Raw genomic sequence first — 27,370 nt, forward strand, 5'->3', positions numbered from 1 at the left:
AAGTCATGATTGAAGATGACAAAAGAATTTTGACTAGTAGACTAGAAGAGAGATCATTAGAGGTAACTAGGATTGCTAACATACAATTATAAACTTTGGGTCAAATGATGATTGAAAATCATGAACTAAATGCCAAAGATATTGAAATAACAACTCTAAAGTTGCAGAATGAACAATTGAGCAATGATCTAAAAAGGGAAAAGGAGTTTCTTGAAAGTTTTAATAAACCTAATGAAGCTATCAAGTACTTTGAACAATTGATGAGATCCCCTAGATCTAACAATGATACATCTGGACTGGGATACACAAGTACTACAGAAGGAGAATCATCCAAAAGTGTTGAAGAAAGAAATAATAAAGGTAAGAACTCGAAACCTACTTGTCATAATTGTGGTAAGAAAGGACATACTACTAATGTGTGTGGGAGAAAGACTATAAATCAAAATGTTAAGAAAAAGAGGATGGGTCACTACCATTAGTGCAACAAATAAGGTCATTAGGCACATGAATGCAGAACCAAGACCACATACACTAAAATATTTGAAGGATATTGTTATAATTTTTAGAAGTATGGACATAGAGCTTTTGAGTACATATCCAAACCCAAATGGTCATCAAACAAGGAAAAAAAGGTAAAGTACAATGGTAACTCTTATAATTGGGATTATAATACAAGGTATAGTTGTTACTACTATCAAGAGCATGGACATGTTCTTGAGAACTGTATTAGAACACACTTTAGAAGTGATTACAAAAGGTGGTTAAGTCAAACACATGTTTTAGTTGTTTGAAGACTGATCGTATTAGCCAATATTTTTCAACAAGGTTAAAGGCACCAAGTCATGAGTTCAAAAAAGGAAAGGTAGATATTGAAAATGTTAGAGATGAGATGAACAAGACATGGAAGAGAAAGGAGGATTGTAGCACATCAAGTGCAGATGGGATCACTTTAGCCAATGGGTCAAGTGATCACACCTCATCAAACTAAGAAATCAAGAGGTATATGGGACTAAGTTTGAAAGATATACCATACATTAGTTCCAAGGATTTAGTTTTGAAAAGATTACATATGCATGAATAAAGATGCAAAGTGCTATTAGAAATCAAGGAAAAATCTTTAACTCTTGTCTGTTTTTCATGTTACTATCGAGCATGAAAAGGTCTCTTATGGTTGTCGAGTAAAATTTTAGTGGGTTTCAAGCTAATGAAATTGGTTAGTTGAGGCTGTGCTCATAATGGTTGCCAAACAAATGGAAAGATATGTGGATGCTGAGTGAGCCAGAAATCAATTGATGTCGAGCTTATAGTTGTGTAAGCACTTAAAATTAATTGTAGTGTTTTAAGGGCTATTTTATTGATTTCTACTCATTTAAAATCATTTGAATTTGAGAAAAAAAATGAAGAGCTAAAGGTGATCTAAAGAATTTCATCTAAAGTGTTTGTAGAAGATTTCAATGGTTGTTTGACATTATTTCATCAGGATTTATAAGGTATTTACAATGTGTCAAGCTATGCAATTTCAAGTTTCACAAACCCTAGATATATAATGGCATCTAGTTCTTCTCAAGTGAAAGGTGTAGTGGGAAAAGAGGTTTTAAATGTTTAGTTAATTAGCAATGAGATCAAACAACCTATTTTCAAGGTTATTCTAGATATAACATATAAGTAGGATCCCTCTGGTGTTTTGTCTATGATACTAGAGCTAGTCTTGATGATTTAAGAAGTTAGGAACTGTTACACTTGCAAGATTGAAAGCATAGGTGACATGGAAATTAGAGAAGAATATGGAAGACTATGTGAAAATGGAGCATTGAAGGAAGAATTTAATATTGTAGAGAAGAAAGGGTTAACTTGTGCCCTAGATTTCCCCATTTTCTTCAAAATTGAGTGGATTAGGAGTGTCTTAAGAAGAATTCATGGTAGCTTAGTATGGTTAGAGAATGGGCCTATTAAAATCACAAAGAAAATTGTTCATAGGATAATAGGGTATCCAACCCTAGATCGACCAAAGACTATGAGAAATGAGTCAAAGGAAGTTATTAAAAAGAACATAGGGGTTGTATGGAACAAAAGGGAATGACCATTGACACAATCATGGATCCCCTAATAACTTTTGTAGTGAGGGTAATAGCACACAAGTTTTATCAGTCAATAAGATTAAATAGTGTACCTTTCATTGTAGTAGATATGGGCTACAAAATTGTGAATAAATATCATACTTATGATCTTGCCAAGTTTTAGTTGCAATAATTGATTGAAAATCTAGGAGCTATAAGCAAAACAAAGAGTGTGTAGTGTAAATTTGGATCTATTCTAGTATGTAGTTTGTTCTATGTGCAGAATACACTTCCTAAATTTGGTAAGGTTGCATGGAAGACAGATAGATCAATTGTAGTATAGATAGGAGAATTCATTGAATAATTAGGTGATAACTTTTAGTGAGTAATGACTAGTTATTTTGAAGATTTTAAACAATCTATGAAGAAGAGATTAAGGATACTAGTCTCACTTGTGGAGAAACATTATGATGATGTTTTCTTTCTAGTTGATACTGATCATGCATATGTAAAAGCAACAATTCCTAGGGTGAGATGACTAAGGCTGTGTTATGAGATCAATGTTGATGAGGCCTCTATAGAAATCACAACATTACCTACAAAAGAAGTGGACAAGGAAGCCAAAGCATTTGGTAATTATGAATTGGCCAAATCAAAGATCACTATGGAGTTGAAGATTGCTCCTATGGTCAGGAAGAAGAACAAATTGATCAAGAAACTGAAAGAAAAATTTGTTGAAGGAGCTGAAGAAGAGGAAGAAGGGGAAGAAGAAGAAGAATAAGATGCATAGGCTCAAGCACCATTAGCACTGACACAAATTCAGGGAGAGGATCAATAAGAAGAAGAAATAGAAATCATAGAAAGTGCCAAGGAAGAAGAAGTTGAGGAAGCACCTATTCCTACTAAAAAGAAGAAAAGAAAGGCTACAACATAAGAAGTGACAAAACCATAGAATATTTTAAAACCAAACCAACCTAAACCATCAACACCTATCATAAGTGTTTATTCAAGATTCATTGCACAGAAGGCTAAAGAGGTAGCCAAGCCTAAAGAGTAGGAAGGTGGAGCAGAGAAAAGACCAAGAAGAAAGTATGTTGCTCATGTTGAATCGAATGAGGAGAAGATTGAATATGATGACAATAGCCAATTCCAAGTGGTGAATCATAGTCCCTCCTTAGACCTAGATAATTTATGTGAGACCATTAGAAACAATGTTGATTTGTCAAGTTTCTCTCACATTGAATTTGATAATCTTGAAAAGATTGAGAAGAACCAAGAAGAGGAGGTAGTATATGCCATGATGGCTACATTCAAGAAAAATCCTCTAGAAATTGCTAGCTCTATACCTAAGATTTTATATGAAAGAGTTGAGAAAAAATGACATTATTGTTTGAACATAGAAATACAAATTAGGGAGACATTCCTTTCTCAAGTTATGCTAGAACTTAGTAAGGCTTCAAGTGTTTAAAGCCATAAAGAAATATGCTATGAAATGTGTACCTAAGTATAGGGTATTTAGCATATTACAGAACAACATAGAGGATGTTGTACTAAAGTCCAAACAAATGTGGAAGACTACATATGGATTGGTCACAGCCAAAGAAGATGAACAAGAACCTATTGAGGTAGAAAATGATGAAGAAGATGACAATAAACAAGGCACAGTTGAGGGAGGCACTAATATGAATATTGATGATCAAGAAATAGATGAGGAAGATTAGCAACCAGATCAGATTATACAAGATACACAACTACCAAGTGCCATCCCTTCATAGGTGATAAGTGAAAACACTAAAAATTTCAAAGTAAAGGATGTCTCTAATCCTACTAATCAAAACATCAAACCCTTAATAGAGGAATATTTGAAAAGGACATTTATCCAATCTACACTATAGGCCAAATTATGTGACAATCCTAAATTGGTAAGTGTAGATGAACTTCAGAAGTCAAATTCTATGACTATAGGGGAGGAAGTAAAAATATAAGAACTACCTACAATCACTCCTCAAGTCACAAGTGTACAACCTTCACAACCCTTAGCTATATTTCAAAGGAAGGAGATAGAAATTTGCACTATCAATACACTCATGGAAGGCACTCCACTATCAAAAAATGTACAAGAACTTGGAAAATACAAGGTTGAGATAGTTGGAGAAGACAAGGTGGAAACACTGATAAATGATGGGACACAAAGCCAAATAGGTCAAGTAGATACACCTATACCTCTAGCACAAAATCAAGGTTCAACTGAAATCAAAGAGGTAGAAAAATACAAGTCTAAAGAGATGAGTTTGACACCTAAGCTAAAGAAGCTAGTAGCAATCCAAGCACTAGTAAGATTACTAGAATTTGGAACTCCTTCTAGTCAAACTCTTCAGAGGTTGAGCATACATTCTACACCATTACAATTCTCAGTGCCAAGTCCTAGCTCATCTAAGGAAGAAGAGGTAATTATATATGGAGATTTTAGCCTAGATGAAGAAATTGTATTGCCCAAGTTTGATTATGCAGCACTAACAATTGAGCATATCGGTATACTACAAGAGGCCCTAGAAAGGAAGAAACATCAAGAACTTATTAGAAGGGACCATAGGTAGAATAATTCTTTGATTGAGATCAAAGAAATTTTCTTAGATGCATTCAGTCTACCTACTCTAGATGAAACAAAGCTAGTCATTGAAAAATTGACCAATCTAGTGAAAAGAGTAAGTGACACATACCTAGATACTAATGTCAAACTATTAGAATGGTCTGAGAAGAAGTTTCAAAATAACTTGTAAATGAGAAGATATCTAGTGAAATTGCACTAACATTTTCTCTCTATATGCCAAATTGTGTAATCATACACTCTTCACATAGGAGGTAAGGAATCACATCCTAAGCTTAGAGAGTCAAATGTAGTCATTTGGTGTAAAATTTCCCATGACTCCAGCTCAAACTGAGAAACACTTCAGGACCCTTTTTCAATACCAAAGTTAGTTAGCAACATTACAAGAAGATGAAACCAATTTTAGGGCTAAACTATTTAGCATCCAGTCTACATTGACTCCTCATATGGAGATTTTACTCAAGGAGCTAGGCTATGTAGAAAAACTTATGAAGAAAGACTCTAATCTTTCTACATTAGATGGCTTAGTACACCTTGTTGCTGAGTTGGCCATCCAAATTAAGTCTTTGGAGGTAGCTTGTGATAATTGGGATGCAACTCTTAAAATTATACTTGAGGTCCATAAATATTTTTTGGACAAATGCACTATCAGTGTATAACACATTGACATTAGTGCCAAAAAGGGGTAGTAAGAGAAAATGGGGAGCAAGAATGGGGGAGTAAGAGTAAGTGGGAGAACAAGAAAGAAGAAACTAGAGAAAGAGTATCAGTTGATGCAAATCTACTCAGCAAGAGAAATATTTTGATACAAAGTACAATATAAAACAAATCAATCAACTCAGGGATTTTGATATTTTGAAATTTTGTATAGAACCTGAATAATCATTTATGTTATGCTCATACGAATAAGAGTATTAATGTATGACCGAGAGTTTTTGACACTCATATCAAAGGGGGAGATTGTTAATCTCAAATTGTTTTTGACAAGTGAGTATCTATACACTTAAGTCATTCACTTAGTTCATGCAAAACAAGTAATATATGTCGAGCACAACATGTAAATTAGAGCATGCTAAGTAAATAGTGAGTGCTGAGTCACTCAAGTGCCAATCAAATAGTATGTGTTGAGTGATTCAGGAACTGAGCAAGTAGTGCATGCTAAGTCAGTCAAATGTTGAGTGGCAGCATTGAAGTCATAGTTAGTGTGGAGCACCAAGGAGTTCAGATGTTGAGTAACACAATTGTGTCATAGTTGTTTGTATTGCCACAAACTACTATCTAAACCACTTTTGGGCCGACTTAAGGATTAAATTATATTTTTTTTCATAAGGATGAATCTTAAGTGGGAATCCCTATGTATTACATGCATCTAATTAGGTAAAGGGAAGGTTTAAGAAGTAATATAGATGGATCATAGTCATTGATTCATACCTAACCCTAAGTCACCTAGATCTTCTTAAGGAGGACAAACCCTAAATCTTTTATGCATATGGAAAGGGAATGAATGAATAGTCAAGGAAAGTTTGCATGAAAAATCATTACATTCATGGTGATGAAGGTATTATGATCTAAATTGAGCTGCAAAATTAGTTAAAGGAGAATAGAGGAAGGAAACAGTGAACAAAAAAGAGACATCTGATCAAGAAGGATCAAGTACATAATAGTATAGAAGTGATTTGTCATCACACATTAGAGTGATAATTGTAGGATCATTATTGAGACATTCTAACAAGTGAATTACTTAAGGCTCTTAATAGAGTAGTCCTAATAGGTTGTATTGAAATCCTCTAACAAGGTGTTTACTTAATTGTAAGTTGAAGTCCTTTAACCAAGCACACTTCTAATAGGGTGTTGAAATCCTTTAATAGGGTAAGACCTAACAATATTTGTAAGCTTTTAACATGGCATACCTTTCATAGGGTAGATCATGTTTCATGATCAAACATTGTAACCTTCATTGGATACACTGTATTTGTGTATTAGTAAAGATTTGTGGGTCTCATCCCCACCCTAGTTTTACCTTCTCATTGGAGGGTTTCTGGGTAATCATATCTTGTGTCATATATGTGTGAATGCTTACTTGTTTACATACTTTAGATGTATATACTTTACATGTTATTTCAGTTTACTTATTGAATATGTGGGATGGATGTGTGGTGAATATTTTATGGATTAAAGTTTAAAGCACTGATTCACCACCCCCCCCCCCCCTCCTCCCCCTACCTCTCAGATCTTTAACTTTCCTATTCCAATTCTAACAGCCTTGAGTACCTCATATCTTCCCTTAAATCTTCTATTTTATCTTTAATCATATCATTCATTGATTTTCATATGTTGACCATGGAATCATGTACATGAATGCCAATGTCGATAGTTCTGATATGGAAATCATTAGTACTCAACTCATGAAACTTACCCTCCTTCTAAGGTTCTACTATCTCCATTAGCATATGACTAGTAGAAGAGTTAGTGGTCATGCTACTATGGTCTTCTACTTCTTCATCTTCTTTGATTGTGGTTGAGATGAAGTTCCTTGCATGATGAGGTCCTTGGATGGGTCAGCTTCCTCATATCTTCTCTTCTTTCAATTAAAGGTCTCTTCCAACCATGATTCTATTGAAGGGACATTGATTTCCAACTATAGGGTTATAGGATGGAAGAGCTTCCTTGCTACTGGGGGCTTTACCTTACTTTGTGTGGTAGTGGGGAAAGCAGTTACCTTGGTAACATAGAGGGCTAGAGTGTTACCTTGTTGAGATGAATCTTTCTCTTGCTCATCCAGGGGATTTTTGTCACCATCAAGGTTAATGACTTGGACAGGAGAGGAAGGCTTGGCCAATAACTTCTCTTATTACTTGTCTTTGTTCTTCTCACTATCACTGACTTTTCCCATGTCTGATGGAGATCATCCTCCACACGTTGGAATAATCTAGATAGTCTTTTTAGGAGGTTGGTGTTCCCCTCCACCGACAGATTTTGTTGGACTAGTTAAGGTTGAGTTAGCAATAGTTGTGGATGTAGAAATAGTCAACTGAGCATCTCTAAAAGCAACTCCACTAATAGAGCTTGTACTCACAATTATTTTCTTCCTTTCTTTGGTCCATTCAGCCCACTTGTCCATCCTTTCAATGATCCCATGCATCAAGACCTCCATTGTGTCAACAATAGGAGCTTCAAGCAAATTCATTGTACATTTTAATTTCATCTATTTTTATCCTAGACCAATACGTCTCCCTGGCCTAATATTCATTACAATATATAACCCAATCATCTTCCACATCTAGGACATGTTTATGAGCATACTCAAGCTTTAGATGATCTCTCACAAAATGCACTAGGTCATATTGAGTCCTTATTACCAAATAATTGATCAATTTAATCTTTCTCTCAAAATTTTACTAGATTCTAGGCATCAAATCTAGAAGCATAGGAATAAGGTCCTACCACTATTGGAAAGGAAATCCTAGCTATCTTCTTCACATTGGAATACAAGGTGTTCACCTCCAATATTTTTCTACATAGTTCAACAAGAACAACCTTGTCTTCAGGATATCTAGGAAGCCTTTTGAGGAAAACATCAAATGCACCAATCCTCAAGTGGGAGAAAAATTTGAACTAGATGAAACAACATCTGAACTAGATTACAGCCAAAATGGCTTCAAGTGGAAACATTCACTCAGGACAGCCTTGCAATCCCCAATATAAACTCATTATAAAGGCATCACTAACCTTTACATGTCCTTCAAAGATCCTCTATAGACCTTTGTATTTTGATCATATTCTTTGATACTAGGAAGACCCAGCTAGAGGTGATGTGTGGCTAAAGCATATATTAGGTATGAAGACATATAGAACTATCTAAATGCCTTAGTTGAACCTAGCCAAGAAGAAAGATCTTCACATATGATCTCAACCCAATCTATCTACAATCCATTGGTACATATGGCATGTACTAAGAATAATTTTTGTTCAATGAAATTCAAGATTTCCTCCCTTCCTTTCAATCTCATCAATAGTGCAAAGATGTCCACAATCTCTTTCTTTAAATTGGTTCCAAAAAGAGTCTTTGACATTTTACTCTTTTTGGAATTAGGTGTCTAGAACCAAGTTCTCTACATATCTTTACTTCTCAAAGTCTTATTTTCATTAAACATTGAAACAGAGGATGAGAAGTCAATATCAAAGTATTACTCTTTTTCTAGAATGTCAAATGCAGATAACATCAATGTTTTGTTAATACATAGTAGAATGGATTGATCAGGTAAAAATATTTTCTTTCTCTCAAAATTATACCTTTCAATACATTTCTTTACTCATTCTGGTGCTTGCATAGCCATGGGGATTCTAGCAACTTCAACTAATCCACTTTCCTTAAATTTTTGGGTTATTGGGTAAATTGGCTAAGAGTTTAGCCTTCTATGTAGATTTCCTAAATATAAAACTTGAACAAGGTATCTAAGAAGCTCTTGAATTCACTTTCCAAACCAATTAGATGATCATATTCTGCTACTCTAATTTCCATTAACTTACAATTTCATAAAGGGGATGGACTACTTGATAAATAGGCCTTAAGACAATGGAGAACTATGCTTGGACAAAATCCAATCATATAGATGCAAAAATCTGAACATTGGTGCTGCACAAATGAATTAAATTGCAACCAATGGCCATAATGATATGATTTGTAATAAATTTGATGGTTAAAAACTATTTAAAACTTTGCACTTCCACCCACAAATGGAGATTCATAAATATGATAATCATGTCATTTACTTAAAGCTCATATAGCAGCAGGATTATCCATTTTACTAATTCAACTAATTTTTCCTTAATGGGAACTCACCTATTTACTTTGGAATCCACATCAAGGACTTACACAAAAATCCTTCATATGTAGAGGAGAAAGTGTAGTCCTATGTTTTAACAAGCTTTCCTTATTATTTAATTTAGGATTGTGGTGTGAGAAATACTACTTTGATACCTTGGGCACCTTGTTTCTTTGTTTTCTACACAAGGCTTCTTTGCTTAATTTCATGACCTAAATTGGGTAATCCAGAGAAATAAATTCTCTACATCGAACATTTGAACACTTGATTTATTTTATATTAGGAGTGCTCCTTTAAGACTGACTTCTTCAGAAGCATCTTTATAGCATCTCTGCAAAATATCCTCATGTTATAATTTCAAAATTCTTTACTTTTCTTGTCTTGGAAAAGGCAGCCTTGAACATTTCCTTATGACAGAAAAGTATCATTGAGACCTCCACTTTCTAAAGAGAGAAACATTTCAAAGAATTTCCTTTGATTTGGACACTTATATATATTCAAACTTAATTGTTGATCGTGGATCAATCATTTTAGTGATGCACATTAAGGGCATGGTTGAACTTCTTTACAATACCACACCCGAGTCTACTTAATGAATGAAATCTCTTCAATGGAGCATGGATTTTCTTATCTTTGGTAATAGAATAGAAAAAAATCATTTCCTACAAATGGTTAGCTAAAACCATGAAGCTCTATCTCTCTGCACATAAATGAATTCTGGGTTTTGAATTCTAATTTAAGGGTTTCTTCGCTCTATGCCTTTAATCATCTTGCTCTTTTCATCATAAAATGAGTGGGTGTATATTTGTAAATGCTATCATAATTGTCTTCTCTGGATAACCTCATTATGAAGTTCACCAAAGGAGGATACCTAGCCAAATGGTTTAGAATCCATAGGAAATATGCCTTCTGAGGTAGGAATAGAATCACAAAAACAAGTAAGACTTTCTTCTCATCAAGAAGATGCTCAAAAAAAATTCCATCCATACCTATATCACCTAAGACCTTAATGTAGTAGAATGAAAATAATTTTGCATGGAGGTATTGTTGTGGTATTCACAACACACGCCCCATTCCAAGTCCGGAATGGGGACCCCCTAACTTTTTTTCAACTCCTGACTCTGATTTTGAGAATCGGGAGAAGAAAATTAGTTTATTAGTTAGATTATTTGAGTCAAAAAAAAAAAATTTAAAAAAAAAAAATTTAAAAAGATAAAATTTTAAATTTTAAAAAAAAAAAATCCCGCACGAGCGTGCATACCGAGGTGCGCGCACTTTGTAAGAGCAAGCAAGGGGAAGGGTTATAAAACCCCCTCCTTCCTACCACTCTTTTCATTTTTTCCACTATCTTGTTTGGCTAAGGGTGGAAGGTGAGGAAAATTCTCCCCCCCCCCCCCCCCCTTCTCTCTCTCCATTTTTGCACCGTACGTGCGTCATGCCACCGCGCTGCCCTTTTGGGCACACTGCGTTGCACGTACCTTTAAGGTTGTGTGCACGCTGAGCCGCCACAGTGCCCTTTTGGGCATGCCGCGTGTGCGTGCACCTTTAAGGCCATGCACGCACCGCGCCACCACGCCGCATGTGCACACTATGTTGTGCATGCCATTAAGGCCGCACACGCGTCGTGCCACCATGACACTCTCATGGGGCACATGCCTTTAAGGCCACAAGCGTGCGCAGCGCTGTGCAAGCCTCCTGGCTGCGCGTGCATGGCGCTCTGCCATGACGTCCCTTTTGCACGGCACCTGCGGCCACGGCCACCACCCTCACTTTTTTTTAAATTTTTTTTTCTTTTTTAAATTTTTGGTCAAAAAAATAAAATAAAATAAAATAGAATAATCATAAGTAAAATAAAATTGGTTTTTGAGTATCATTTTTTTTAATGTGTTTTGTGTATCCAGTAATTAATTATATTTATTTTTGTGACATGCAGGTAATACAATCAAATGGCGTCCACATCCAGATCAATAGCAAAGCCAGTCGTATACAAGTTTCAAGGCGTAACCCCGAAGTCACGATTACACAATGAACACTTTGAGATCAAAGACATAGAACTTGGACACACGAACTTGGGAGAATTTTTGAGGGTTTGTAACAACCCAACTAAAAGATCTTCTTTGAGATCCACCTTAATACGGTCTAGATTGGTAAATACAGGATCACATCCTGAGGCTGTTCAGTCAGCTGAATTGATCATGACCTTATCCCGACATTTTGTTCTCGAGGAAAGGGTGCTAAAGAATGTCACTGGGGAAGTAGTCTTGGATCTACGACCTAATAATATCGAGAGAATCTTTCACTTACCCAGAGCTGATCAGTATATCAGGCTTTCATATGAAGCTCCTGAGAGGTGGCATAAGGATCATCACCAGGCCATGGACATTATATATTCCTCATACTTCATTGAGAAGCCATCTTGAGGAAAGACAATCAGCAAAGTAGATATGGCTCAAGGATATATGAGGGATGACATTGGATATTCAATCATTCTCCTAAGCAGAGTTATGGGACTGCCGACAGCAGGTCATCTCGCTCCATTCATGGTTAACTTCATTGAAACCATCAAACACGCAAACATGCCACTAGATTGGGCTACCACACTTAGTGAGAACTTGTGTAATTAGTTGCAGACAGTAAAGGACAAGAAGAAGTTCTATATGACTTCTTATGTGATTTATCTACTTCCAGCAAGGGCCACCGACTATCCTGGGTTGTATAAAAAGGGTAGTATGTAGGATCCTAACGCATGGCCTTATATAGTTTATCCTCAGCTAGTTAAGAAAAATCTCTCACCACAAAGCAAAGTGTACCGAATTGTGAATGATGCCTTTGTCTTCGCCTTCATTCGATTCATCAAAGGTGACTATGGAAAGAGATTTTTTGATGAGGCCAAGGCACAAATCATAGATCTCGATGCATATTTTATCCAGTTCTGAACATTCACATACATTTAGGTTGGTGGTGCATCTATCCATACAAAGAAGCTCCCAAGGTACCCAAGTGATAAGTTGGTTCTGATGGAAATTTCTTGGCAAATTGAGTCAGCCTATGAGAGAATCAAGAAACAACGAAGGCCTTCTTGGGATTGGCCTTGTGTAATAGGGGCATACCATGTAAAGAGAAAGCAAGATATCCTGACCTTCGAATGGGAATGGGAGAAATATCCACTTGAGGAATATAACTCTCCCCGGCTGTTCTTTGATAGTGTTGGTAAAGTGGAAAATTTGGTAGGAAAAGAATTCTACCATGAGGACGCTATTGAAGATCATTGGATGAATGCCACAAATGACTATGATGTCCGTATCAGAGACTATTGTAGAATGACTTTGTATTTAGCAGAGAAGGCTCTCCATTTGACCATCCCGGATGAGATAAGGATACAAGATTCGTAGGAGTTATTAGATCCCTTATTTAATATAGATAAAGTTGGCAAGAGGCCCATTTTGAATGCAAAAATTGATAGAGAGGAAGGAGATGATATTAATCATCGAGCAAGACATGTCATTAGAATGACAAAGAGTTGGATCAAGAAACCCTTTCTGCTTGATCCAATTTCAGATACCGTGATATTCCATATACATGCTTGCCCAGAAAAGGTAAAGGGGAGGAAAGTCACAATTCCTATCTTTGCACTCCAGTCTCCTATCAGGCTACAAATGGTCTACCAGCTTGATCGTCTAGTGGGATATTACCATCCACCAGAGAAGAAGAAAGAAAAGAGGAAGAGACTCTCTCCTCACAGGATCCAGACAGAGCATGTTGAAGAACGGGCCCCTTTGCAGCAACATGAATCTACTCCCCAGGACCCCCACAACTCTAGGATTTCTCATTTCCAGGTTGATTTTCCATTGCCTCCTATTTTGTCAAGACAGCAAGGGGAGGGAGAGATTCTAGAGACATCCATTCCTCTGATGCTTCAAGAGCTCGCTTCTCCTATGGTTCCACATAAGCAAAGGAGTGTCAAGGTTAGAATGAACAAGAGGTAGAGAGTTCATAAAAGATTAGTGCCTAATCCCTCTATTCCTAAAATTATTCCCAAGGAATCTGATGAGGATGAAATAGAGTCAGATGGGGAGGAAGAACAAGTGCCTCTACAAGGGAGAACTCGACTTGCCAAAGCTACAAAATTGGAAAGAAAGAAGAATGTCACAAATATCCCACCACCCACCCAAGATGAAATAGTAGAGCTCTCTTTTTTGGAAGAGGAAGTACAATGATGGGTGAATGAGCAAGGAGAGCTAGGTGATAATATTCTCTCCATTCCAAATTTTGATTTCATGCTAGTGGGTACAGAATTGGTTGGAGATAAGATTAGAGATACTCCTATAGGTGAATCTCAATAGCAAGATGGGATGCAGATGCCATCTGAGACACAAGGTCCTCATCCAACACCCCCATCTTCACCTTAGTCTATGATGGTAGATAGGGTTTCAGTGACACCTCCACCTCTGAGTTTAGAAGAACATGTTCAGAAGGAATCATCATTACAAGGAGAACCAGAACCAAGGGTTACTAGTGAGCCATCAAAAGAGGAACAGGTAATGGAATGTATACAATAGCCTTCTCAGGAAGTTGAGGATCAAACTACAAAGGGAAGGAGGTAGTTGAACACATCCCTTCATCATCTAGAGCTACAGTTGGAGAAAGACATATCCTAAGATGGTTCCGGAAGGAAATAATGAGAAGTGCTAAGCATCAATTCCTTGCTTCAGGGGATGATATCTATGACATTGCAGAGATTTTGAGCAAGCCTGACTCTCCATTACAGGATGCAACACCATTTGCATTCATTACCACTACTCAGAATCAGGACCTATTTGCACAAGTGGCTCATCCCCCAAAAGGTACAGATGAAGAAGCTATCAGCCTTCAGGACTATGAGGTAAAGGATATCACATTAGGGAAACCTACATGGGATACTTCTCAACAAATGATGACTATGGGATTTAAAGAGGTTCTTAACCACATGGAACGTGACGAGATTGAAATCAAAGCACTTCAAAGGCAAGTTGAGATCTTGAAAGGATATCTAGCTGAAGTTATTGGTCCTCTTGACTCTAAACCCCCCGAGGAGACTTTGACTACCATTCTGAAAGAAGGGGAAGATGTACAGATCAATCCATTTTTGAGATCTTGTCAGGATTGGCGAGACAACCTTAAGGATAGGGGTATCACTATAATTACAGGAAGTCTGAAATTATTGCATGCTACACAAGACAATGTTGATAAGATCATGGCAATTTTGAGGCAGGACTTCAACATTATGGATGAGGTACGAGTTTGGGGAAAGGATTTGCAAATTCTACAAGCCGTAAAAGGAAAAAGGTACCACATTTTGATTGATGTATATACTGGCGAAGAACTAGACATGATAGATGATTGGATAGAAAAGATTGCAGAGGGAAATAAAGTGATGGAAACATTGCATGATGAGATACATAGGCTCAAGGACCAAGCTCGAGAGCAAATTTTGGAAGCAGAAAAGCTATATAGTGATGCATGCTTGGATATTTTTGAAGATGAAGAATGGGAGAAGCTTTTACCAGTTGAGGTAGTTGTGGAAAAATTTAGAAAAACTTTAGAGGAAGCATCCAATGATGAAGATATTAGACAAGCCTTGAGGATAGAAGAATCATTGTTAGAGTTGGATGCCAAACTCAAGGATTTTGCAGAAACTCGGATTGAGATGGACAACTAAAGAAAGAAGGTCAAAGATAAGTATGAGGCTTTGGATCTTCCCGATGCCACTAAAATTATTGAGATTATAGAGAAATTCAAGAGAAAATATCCAAATATATCTTTAGGATGAAGATGAACAAAACTCAGATGCTAGAATTTCAATTTTGACACTTAGAAAGTTTTTGAGGTTTTTGACTCAGTCGAGGTTTGTAGCTCCGTAGCTTCGTAGGTCCACAGGTCTGCAGCTTTGTAGGTCTGCAGGTTCGTAGCTCCACATTTTCATGAGGCTCTGCAATTTAGAAGTGCGCCGATAGTCAACTGCCAGTTCCAAAAATAGCACTTTCCATGCATTGGAAACACATTTTGATGGCAAGATAACTCTGACACACATCAAGTGAAGGGCCAGCTTCTATTTTTGGTGTCTCCGTGCACTTCTACTTCGACTGATGGCTTCCTCCTATTTTCTCTCTCATGCTTTTATTGTTTTTAACATGTAAAGGGCTCATGCATCCAGTTAATGAATAAAATATGGATGGAGTCCCTCCAAACACCAGTCAGTTTACCAGTTTATATATATTTAGTTTGTTTTAATGTTTTAAAGGAATTTTTATTGCATTAAGATATCTCTCACTCTTAGCACAAATTGAGGAGACGATTTCTTATAAATACCCCATTGTAAAATGTAAAAAAGGTCACCGTTATTATGCAATAAAGTTATGCTTTTGGTGCTCACATTTGGAGTGTAGCCATTCTTGCTTGAATGTTTCATTGTTTTGTGGATTTTATTCATGAGACTGTGATTGAGCCAAAGGTTTATTGCATTGTTTCTGGTTGTGCAATCTTTTAGTTCTAGTGTTTGCTATAGATATATGAATTCCATTGATGTAATGAGCTTGAGAATAGATCACCCGATTGTGTCTACATAGCCTTTTGTCTTGCATGAGCACACTTTTTGTGGCCTTGCAATTTGATGAAGAGTGAAACATCATTCGATTTGTTACAGATTCTCATTGACGATTGCATCAGTGGATTCTAGGAAGTGTTGCTCCTATTTTCATTGGTTTCCTACGGATTTCTTTGAAGGTTTAACTCGCAGCGTGTTGTGTTCTATAGCTTATGTCCGTTTAGGAATTTCAATTTCAAGTTATTTGATTTCATATTGTTTGCTTTCAGTTTTGTTATTTTCTTTGCTAACCCCACTATTATAATAGGACCTCATACTAGCTGCATTGTTAGAGTTGCATTCATTGAAAAAATAGAAAATACAAAAACATTGTTCTTTTGGTGTGATATTTTGAGACAGCGAACAGATTTTACTTGATTCCAAGGTAAAAGAGTTTTGGAACCAGCAAAGGCCTCCTCGTGAACATTCACATTTATCTTCTACTGAGCGGATTTTGGTATGTCGCAAGACAAACACTGAACCTTGGAGTGGATCCTTAAAAAGATTTGCTTTTCAAGAGAGGAATTACACTATGGATTCCTTCTATTGACCTCATGCAAAATGAATGCCCAACAGAAGTGGCGCTAGAAGGAGGGCCTGATACAAAGAACATACTATTGGAAACAAGAAAGATTTGATCAAGTTTCAAAATTTTTGCACCCTTGCAATAATCTACTCTACGTAAAAGGTTCAGAAATCACTTCTGAAATTTTTAGAAATTCAGCTCCGCAGGTCTGCAGCTCCGCAACTCCGTAGATCCCCAGCTCTGCATATCCATAGATCCGCAACTCCGCAGATCTACAGCTCCGCAAAACTCTATGGTGTGCAAAATTCAAAAGAAGTGAGGAAGTTTACTTATGTAGAGTTTTATTTTTTCCTATATTGATACAAGCTGGAAGATATTGATCCTAGATCCCCATTCCAGTGAGTGTTAAGATCTTCACCAAGTGCCCAAGAATTTCTAGAGCTTACTCATTTTTGTAAGCCACATAGTGACAGAGGAATACCTCAAATTCAACCACTTCCATTTGACATTTCATCATCTTCTTCTACTCCACCACCCATTCAACCACCAAGTGGACCTCCACATATTCCAACACTCCCATCACCTTTCAACCTGCCTTTAGGTCTGTAAAATTCTATCCAAGGTTTATTTACGGAGAAATAAGAACCGCTAAAGATCACGTCAAGATTTTTAAGGAAATTTACAACCAGAAGCAAATTGCTAATGAAGATGTGGTTCTTCATTTATTTCCCTACTCTCTGGGGGAGATTTCCTTCAATTGGTATGTGAACCTACCACCAGGATGTATTGGAGATTGGGACACTTTTGAAAAATCATTTTTGGAACAATTCAAAACTTTCATCAATCCAGTAGTAATACATCAAAAATTCATATCAATAAAAAGGGACCCAACTAAAATAGTTTCATGCTTTAATCATCATTTTCATATGGCCTACTGCAAGTTGGAAACACCGTACACAATTTTGGTTGAAGCTGTCATCCAATTTTATTTCAATGCCATGGATCCTCTTACTGCGATTTTTCTGAGAAGACTTCCTGCAACAAATATTGACACATTGGACAAAGTCTTTGCAGAAGCAATCACGTTTACAAAGCAAGCTAATCCTAATGGAGGAGGAATGATGCTTCCTACACAAATAGTTCCTACCATGCCAACAGTTCCTATGGGAGCACTCACTGTACCTAGTCAGTTCATACCTATGAACCCAGTTCCATTGCAATAGGTACCCACTCCACAAACTCAAGCGATAACATACCCAGGGTATGAGCCCCCAAAAATAGCCTTCTTTGAACAAAAGCAACAGTTCCTGTGGAAACAAATAACAATCTCCTTTCAGAAGTTGGTCAGATGAAGAAGGCCATGTCACAGATGAACAATGAGTTGACTCATCTTAGATTGTCACAAGGAAAAAGTAACAACTTTTAGAGAAACAATGTTGGCCCCTACAACAACAATTTTGGTCAGAATTACAATAGGAACTTCAACAATAACAGTAACAACAATGTAGGAAACAACAGCAGAGGGAACAACTTCAATCCTCCTAATCACAACAATGGCTTCCAAAGACAAAATCAACAATGGAACACTCAACCAAATAATGGAAGTATTCTTGCTGATAATAACAACATTCAGTATGCTAATATTAATCAGTATGATGATGGCCCAAATATGCCTAGCAATGATGGTGTGTACTACAATGGTAGTCAGGATGTGAATCAAAACCTTCCAATGAATGATAATCTTCCTCCTATTCAATTCAACGCAATGCTATTAGAATCTTATGATCCTACATAGAATGAACAAGTGGCAAATGAAGAATTCTCATTCCCTTTTAGTCAAGAACCCGACCTTCAACATGATGAGATGTTTGCCTTTCAAAATGATAATCGAAACACATATAATCTCAAAAACAAGAGGGATCCCTTGACTGATGGAATTCCTCCTGGTTTGCAACCAACTCCACCTGATCCTAGAGCAAGCAACAATCCACCACCGATAAGGCCAGCCCAAGGAGGACCACAGTATCAGAATCAGGTGAACATACCAACAATACTGAAGAACCCTGCTTGGTCTACTGAAAAATATAACGCAGTTGAAGACCTAAAGAAAACAAAGGCCAATATGTCCATGTTCGACATGTTGTAGAATTGTCCACAACAAAGAGAAGCACTCATGAAGACATTGGATAATACAAAGGTTTCCCACAATACAAATAGTGTCCCTTAAAAGATGGTGCCGCAACAAGTAAATGCCGCAGAAGCTATGCCCACTATGTTTAAGGAAAAAATCAAGGTACCCCCATTTTTGCTGAGCATAAGGATATATGGAAAGAATCTTCACAATTTTCTTATTGATTTAGGAGCTTTGTGTAATGTGATGCCATTATCAATAGCTCAAAGGCTAGGAGTTGATCCTCAACCCTCTAACCAAGTGGTAATACAGTTGGATAAAATAGAGGTAAAAGTCATTGGAGTATTAAAAGATGTGCGGTTATAGCTAACAGTTGATCCTCGGATCCAAGATATTGTTGACATACATGTGGTGGACATCCCAAAACATACAGATTACTCCTGAGTAGGGAGTGGACAAAATTTCTTAGAGGATGGTTCTCCACAGATTTCACTCAATTATGGTTGCCTTGGAAAGGTTTGAACAATCAAATCAAGATAGATCCTAAGCCCAAACTGAAAACAATGATCACAGATTACAACACCTCGAATGAGGTAGCATTCTTACAATCTAACTTGGGGTCGTATAAAGTGATGGCATTGGACCTGGTTCCAAACAAGACATCTCAAGAGCAAAATGAAGAACCTAAGGTGTTGGTCCCCAAAATTGAGGTCGTGACACAATTCATAGAAAGTATGGTGACTAATCTATAGTGTTTAGGATAGGAAGCTAACCCTAGTGTCCTCCTCCTTCCAAGATTTTTCTAGTTGCACAAAGTTAGTTATTTAGAGTTTGAATGTTCAACATGCCAAGAAGCACTAGAAAAAGTTTTGACACAAATAATGGGAAACAAAAGTACGAAGACCTCTAGCAAAGAAGTTATCCAAAGTCAAAATTCAGTGAATTCATCCAACTTTATTGATCAAACTGAAGAGGAAAGTGAAGATTTAAATGTATCATACAGTGATACCTCTTCAGATTGTGGAGGTTTGTCTTCTCCTCCTCCCGGGATGATCAAAGTTCAAAGAAGAAGATGATATGTCAAAGGTAAAGGATGGACTTCAGTAGTCATTCATCCTGAACCTAAAGTCAAACAAATCAATGGGCTAATAGGGGAAATTCAGGAGAAGCGAGAAAAACACACTCTTCCTTTATCCATGGGATATGAAGGAGATTCATCAAACCCCACACAATAAAAGTTACAATGGGTTCCCAAGAAATAGTCGTTCAAGGCTCAAGTAAAAGAAAAGTTGAGGATGAATAAGCACAAAGTCAGAAAACCCAAGGAAAATATAGTTTGGACACTCTGCTTCGATGGTTCTAGATGCAAATTAGGAGCTAGTGCAGGTATTGAACTAATCAACCCAAAAGGTAGGTCTTTCTATGCCGCATATCGATTGCAGTTTAGATGTACTAATAATGGCATAGAATATGAAGCCTTGATTCGAGGACTTCTCTTTGTATTGGAAAAGGGAGTTACTGCTCTTATAATCGAAGGAGATTCTCAACTAGTGATAAGACAAGTAAAATCCATATACTCATGCAATGACAAAAGATTAATCGCTTATAGGAAAAGGGTATGGGATATAATGGATGACTTTCAAGCTCTAAACATCAAATCCATTCCAAGAAGAAGGAATGTGGTAGTAGACGCCCTTGCAATTTCAGCTAGCACTTTACAACCAGTAGAAAGAAAAAATTTGAAAAAATTCTCAGTTGAATTAGTTGTCGTTCCTGCCATTCCTAACAATATCACGAACTTTCAAGTCTTTCAAGATGATCAACATATACTCGATTTTATTATGTGCAGTCACCATTTCCAAGGACAAGAGACTGATGATACAGCTGTAGACAAGCTTGAAGATGATGAGATTGAGGATGATGATGGAATCCTTAATTTGAAGACCAACAACATTCTGAAAAGGATGGTTGAACTTGAACGCATCTTCAACCGCAATTAATCAACATTCAATAGAAGGGCAACTCAAGAGAAAGGAATCGAAAAATTGTGACTCGTACAATTTAAGCATGAATGAAGAACCAAAAATGATGCAAATAGGAAAAGCATGCAATCAAAAGGAAAGGGAGGACATGCTCAAGTTTCTCACCGAGTATAAAGATGTGATTTCTTGGAGTTATGAAGAGTTAAAGACTTATGATGCTGATATTATCACACATGACATCCCGTTGAAACTAGATGCTAAACCTTTTCGGCAGAGACAATGACCAGTGAATCCAATAATTGAACCATTGATTATGAAAGAAGTTAAAAAACTACTGGATGCTAAGATCATATTTCCTATCCGTCATTCCACCTTGGTAGCAAATTTGGTCCCTGTATAGAAAAAGACTAAAGAAATTTTCCTTTGTGTCGACTTTTGTAACTTGAACTTGGCATCTCAAAAGGATAACTACCCTCTACCCTCACTAGATGAAGTGTTGCAAATCGTTAATGGTTCAAAGATGATGTCATTCTTGGATGGTTACTCAGGATATAACTAGATCATGGTCAACAAAGAAGATAGGCTAAAGACTGCTTTCACAACCAAGTGGGGAATGCTTGCCTATAGAAGGATGCCTTTCGAATTGATTAATGCAAGAGCTACATTTCAACGAGCAATGGATGAATCTTTTAAAGGATTGATAAACAGATGTATAGTCATCTACATGGATGACTTGATTGTCTTTTCAAAAGATCAAAGTACTCATATTGCTGATCTGAGGCAGGTATTCAATAGATGTCATAGGTACGACATATCACTCAATCCCAAGAAATGTTCATTCGGTGTTACTAAAGGGAAGCTCTTGGGACATGTCATTTTTGAGGTTGGAATTTCAATTGATCTCGATAGAGTTGAATCAATTTTGAAGTTAGTACCCCCTCACAGTTGGAAGGAGTTGAAATCTTTTTTTGGAAAGATAAAATTTGTACGTAAATTCATAAGTGGTTTTGCGGAAATAGTCCACCCCCTCAATGATTTACTCAAAAAGGGGGCTAAAATAGAATGGGTACCAGAGATAAAGAAATCCTTCCAAGATATCAAGGTTTCCATTTCCACAGCCCCTATTTTGGTAAGCCCATATTACGAATTACCTTTCAAGATCTATTCCTTTGCTTTCAAACATTCTTGCGCAGGGATCTTGACGCAAAAAAGAGAGAAGGAAGATGAGCGACCCATTGCTTGCATGAGTTGTCCTCTAAAGAATGCTGAGTTAAAATATTCAAATCTTGGTAAACAATCCTTTATGTTATACAAGGTAGTGAAGAATTTTCATCACTATATACTTAGAAGTAAGGTGTATGCAATTGTACCTGACCCAGCAGTAAAAACACTTTTGATGCAGAATGAACTTGGTGAAAGAAGAGGAAAGTGGATGGAAATACTTCAAGAATTCGATCTAGAGATTCAACTTATGCAATTAGTCAAAGGTCAAGGATTATCCAAAATGATCGCTGACAACCAAGAAGGAAATCAAAAGGAATTCAAATTTGATGATGAAACTGATGAAGAAGATCAAAAGAAGATGGTTGTGTCACAAGTTGATATCAATCAAGGTGTGGTGATAGATGTATGGTACCAGGATATTGTTTATTATCTCCTACAAGATCAATACCCCAAATGGATGAACAGTTTGCAACATAGGGGACTTAAGATGAAATGTGAGTCTTACAAGTTACTTGATAACAAGTTGTATAAAAGGAACTACGAGGGGATTTATTTGAAATTCTTAGGACATGAAAAAGCTAAGGATGTCCTAGAATAGTTTCATGACAAGTATGGTACAGGACACGGTTCAGCAGAAGCCACAGCACACATGATTTTAAGGTCGAGTTATTTTTGGCTCTCAATATTCAAGGATACGTTTGAACATGTGCATTCCTATCATACATGCCAAACTAGTGCTAACAAAGAAAGGCACCCAACAATGCCACTTCAATTGGTATATGAGGTGCACCCTTTCGCAAAGTGAGGACTGGATTTCATTGGTCCAGTAAACCCACCATCATCAACTGGACATGCATTCATCCTTACAACTACTGATTACTGCACACGTTGGACGGAGGCTAAGACTTTCAAAAATTGCACTACTAAGGTGGTGACAGACTTTTTGGAAGAGCACATTGTTACTAGATTTGGAATGTCGTTCGCTCTTGTATGTGACACTGGATTTGCATTTGCATCCACATTTTTAACACAATGGCATTTGAAAACAAAGTCATCATCAGATTCTCTTCAAATTATTACCCGCAAGGAAATAGGGTAGCAGAGTCTACGAACAAAAATTTGATCACTGTGATAAAATGACTACTGAAGGAGAACCCTCAGGATTGGCATACACAATTGAAATATGCCTTGTGGACAGATCAGGTTAGAGTAAAAAAGGCCTTGGGTACTTCTCCCTATCTACTTGTTTATGGGCAAGAACCAGTATTCTCGCTCAATCTTAAGATTCCTGTTTTAAAATTCATGAGTGGGTATGCAATGACATTGACAGAGTACAAATCTGATTGATGAATCTTCTAGAAATGGAAGAGAAATGAACAACAGCATTGGAACACATGGCTAAACATCAAGCCATTTTCAAGAGATGGTTCGACAAGAAGGCCACCATAAAATCTTTCAGGATTTCTGACCTAGTCCTACTTTGGGATAAGGCAAAAGAAAAGCCAGGAAGCCATACTAAGTTTCAACGCTTGTGGACAGGCCCATATCACATTGTGGAAATTCTCGAAGAAAACACATTTAGGCTAAGTTCCTTACAGGGGGAGTTTTTACCTTTTCCCGTAAATGGGCAATTTCTGAAACATTATTTTAAAGCCTAAAAAAAAAAAATAACAACAACAAAAGTTAGAATTTATTTCTGCATCTAGAATAGATTTTTCCTTTCTACAAGTGTGTTTGATTTCAAGTCGTGTGTTTGCTTTTAGTCGTGTGCTTCCTTTCAGTTGTGTGTTTTGTTTTCAAAGTTGAGTCATAGGGGGTAAGGTGTACTTGAGATTTTCCTCAGGATTCTACTAACCACTCTTTGGTCCCAATTTCAGGAAGGGGTATTTCTTTGTCAAAACATTCAGACGATTGTGCATTGTGCACCAACTGAACATTGAACATTTCTTGTGGAAATAAAGGGTTTTTTAGTCAAGAAATTAGGACTCTAGACCAACAAGTTCTCAACACTTTGTAAAACTTAAAATTTGATCATTTTAGGTGTTGTTGGATTGAAGTCAAAGATGATGAGGGAAGATTCAAGCTCCAACTGGTTCAAACGGGAGGGATCTCCTCGGAGATAGCTAAGACCATTGATTAGCATGAGAGTTTCTAAAAAGTTCTAAAAGAGGAACGCAAGGGATGTTCATAAGAGATCGAATCCAAGAAATGACACCGATGTTCTGACTACATAGTCTAAGCTTAGTCAGGATACAGAAGAAAAAAAAAATGGTGTTAAGAATGAAGGATTCCAAAGATCTGAAAAGGCTCCAAGATATGTTCTCAAAATAGAATAGTTTATGTTCAAAGTATTGCTCTATCAAAAGTGGCATTTCAAATGACATGGAACAATTCTTCAAAAGGCCTAAAAATCAAAAGAACGTGACACCCTACCAAGAGCCCTCAAACTGATTCTCTCATCTGGTCAATCAATTGGTTGTTAAAAGTCTTCATGGAGATTTCGAATGAATGAGCTAGGAGGAGTGGAAGATCATTTTCGAGTTGTCAGAAAATTTCAATGGACTACATTCTAAGGTATCGAAGGGAACAAATTCATAACACACACACTAAGCTTCAAAGTTTTGAGTCCTGGTATTTTGACTATGAAGTCATTCGAAATAAGCTTGAGATGTTCAAAGCTAGGTTGATGTCCGATACAGTCGAAAGGATGCTTGTTGATAAAGAAATCCTTAACATATTTCTTCCTTTTTTGGGGGCTATTTGTTGTGGTATTCACAACACGCACCCCATTCTGAGTCCGGAATGGGGACCCCCTAACTTTTTTTTGACTCCTAACTCTCATTTCAAGAATCGGGAGAAGAAAATTAGTTTATTAGTTAGATTATTTGAGTCAAAAAAAAAAATCTTGTGTGAGTGCGCATACCGAGGCGTGCATTCTTTGTAAGAGCAAGCAAGGGGAGGGGTTATAAAACCCCCTCTTTCCTACCACTCTTTTCATTTTTTCCACTATCTTGTTTGGTTAAGGGAGGAAGGTGAGGAAAATTCTTCCCCCCCCCCTCTCTCTCTCCATTTTTGCACCGCACGCACCCTTAAGGCCACGCGTTGTGGCGCTCTTTTGGGTAGGCCGCGCGCGCGTCGCACCGCCGCGTCGCCCTTTTGGGCGCACCGCATGCGTGCGCTATGCTGCGCATGCCTTTAAGGCCGCATGTACGACGCGCCACCGTAGTGCCCTTTTGGGCGTGCCGCGGCATGCGTTGCGTTGCGCACACCTTTAAGGCCACACGTGTGTTGCACCACCACAGCGCCCTTTTGGGCACGCCACATGTGCACGCTGTGTTGCACATGCCTTTAAGGCCATGCATGTGTCACGTTGCTCTCATGGGGGTGCACACCTTTAAGGCCACAAGTGTGCACGGCGCTATGCAAGCCTCTTAGCTGCGCATGCGTGGCACTCCGCCGCGGCATCCCTTTTGTGCGGCACACATGGCCGCGGCCATCGCCCTCACTTTTTCTTTTTTCTTTTTTAATTTTTTTTTTTTTTTGGTCAAAAAATAAAAAAATAAAAAATAAAAAATCATAAGTAAAATAAAATTGGTTTTTGAGTATCATTTTTTTTAATGTGTTTTGTGTATCCAGTAATTAATTATTTTTCTTTTTGTGATGTGCAGGTAATACAATCAAATGGTGTCCACATCCGGATCAATAGCAAAGCCAGTCGTATACAAGTTTCAAGGCGTAACTCCGAAGTCATGATTACATAATGAACACTCTGAGATCAAAGACACAGAACTTGGACACACGAACTTGGGAGAATTTTTGAACGTTTGTAACAACCCAACTGAAAGATCTTCTTTGAGATCCACCTTAATATGGTCTGGATTGGTAAATGCAGCATCACATCCTGAGATTGTTCAGTCAGCTGAATTGATCATGACCTTATCATGACATTTTGTTCCCAAGGAAAGGGTGCTAAAGAGTGTCACTGGGCAAGTAGTCTTGGATCTACGACCTGATAATATCGAGAGAATCTTTCACTTACCTAGAGCTGATTAGTTTATCAAGATTTTATATGAAGTAGCTGAGAGGTGGCATAAGGATCATCACCAAGAGGCCATGGACATTATATATTCCTCATACTTCATTGAGAAGCCATCTCGACGAAAGACAATCAGCAAAGTAGATATGTCTTGAGGATATATGAGGGATGACATTGGATATTCAATCATTCTCCTGAGCAGAGTTATGGTACTGCCGGCAGTAGGTCACCTCACTCTATTCATGGTTAACTTCATTAAAACTATCAAACATGCAAAGATGCCACTAGATTTGGCTACCACACTTAGTGAGAACTTGTGTAATCAATTGCGGACAGTAAAGGAAAAGAAGAAGTTCTATATGACTTCTTATGTGATTTATCTACTTGCAGCAAGGGCCACCAACTATCTTGAGTTGTACAAAAAGGGCAGTATGCAGGATCCCAACGCATGGCCTTATATAGTTTATCCTCAACTAGTTAAGAAAAAGCTCTCACCGCAAAGCAAAGAGTACCAGATTGTGAATGATGCCTTTATCTTCGCCATCATTTGATTCATGGAAGACAACTATGGAAAGAGATTGTCTGATGAGGACAAGGCACAAATCATAGCTCTAAGTGCATATTTTATCCAGTTCCGAACATTCACATACATTCGGGTCGGTGGTGCATCTATCCATCCAAAGAAGCTCCCAAGGTACCCAAGTGATAAGTTGGTTCTGATGGAAATTTCTTGGTAGATTGAGTCAGCCTATGAGAGGATCAAGAAACAATGAAGGCCTTATTGGGATTGGCCTTGTGTAATACGGGCATACCAAGTAAAGAGAAAGCAAGATATCTTGACCTTCGAATGGGAATGGGAGAACTATTTGCTTGAGGAATATAACTCTCCCCAGCCATTCTTTGATAGTGTTGGTAAAGTGGAAAATTTGGCAGGGAAAGAATTCTACCATGAGGACGCTGTTGAAAATCATTGGATGAATGCCACAAATAACTATGATGTTTGTATCAGGGACTATTGTAGAATGACTTTGTATTTAGCAGAGAAGGCTCTCCATTTGACCATCCTGGATGAGATAAGGATACAATATTTGTAGGAGTTATTAGATCCCTTATTTAATATAGATAAAGTTGGTGAGAGGCCCATTTTGAATGCATAAATTGATAGAGAGGAAGGAGATGATATTAATCATCAAGCAAGACATGTCATCAGAATGACAAAGAGTTGGATCAAGAAACCCTTTCTGCTTGATCCAATTCTAGATATAGTGATATTCCATATACATGCTCCCCCAGAAAAGGTAAAGGGGAGGAAAGTCACAGTTCCTATCTTTGCACTCCAGTCTCCTATCAGGCCAGAA

This window comes from Cupressus sempervirens, chromosome 7 (genome assembly GCF_028749045.1).
Source record: "Cupressus sempervirens isolate cs-2001-9-10 chromosome 7, ASM2874904v1, whole genome shotgun sequence".
NCBI lineage: Eukaryota > Viridiplantae > Streptophyta > Pinopsida > Cupressales > Cupressaceae > Cupressus > Cupressus sempervirens.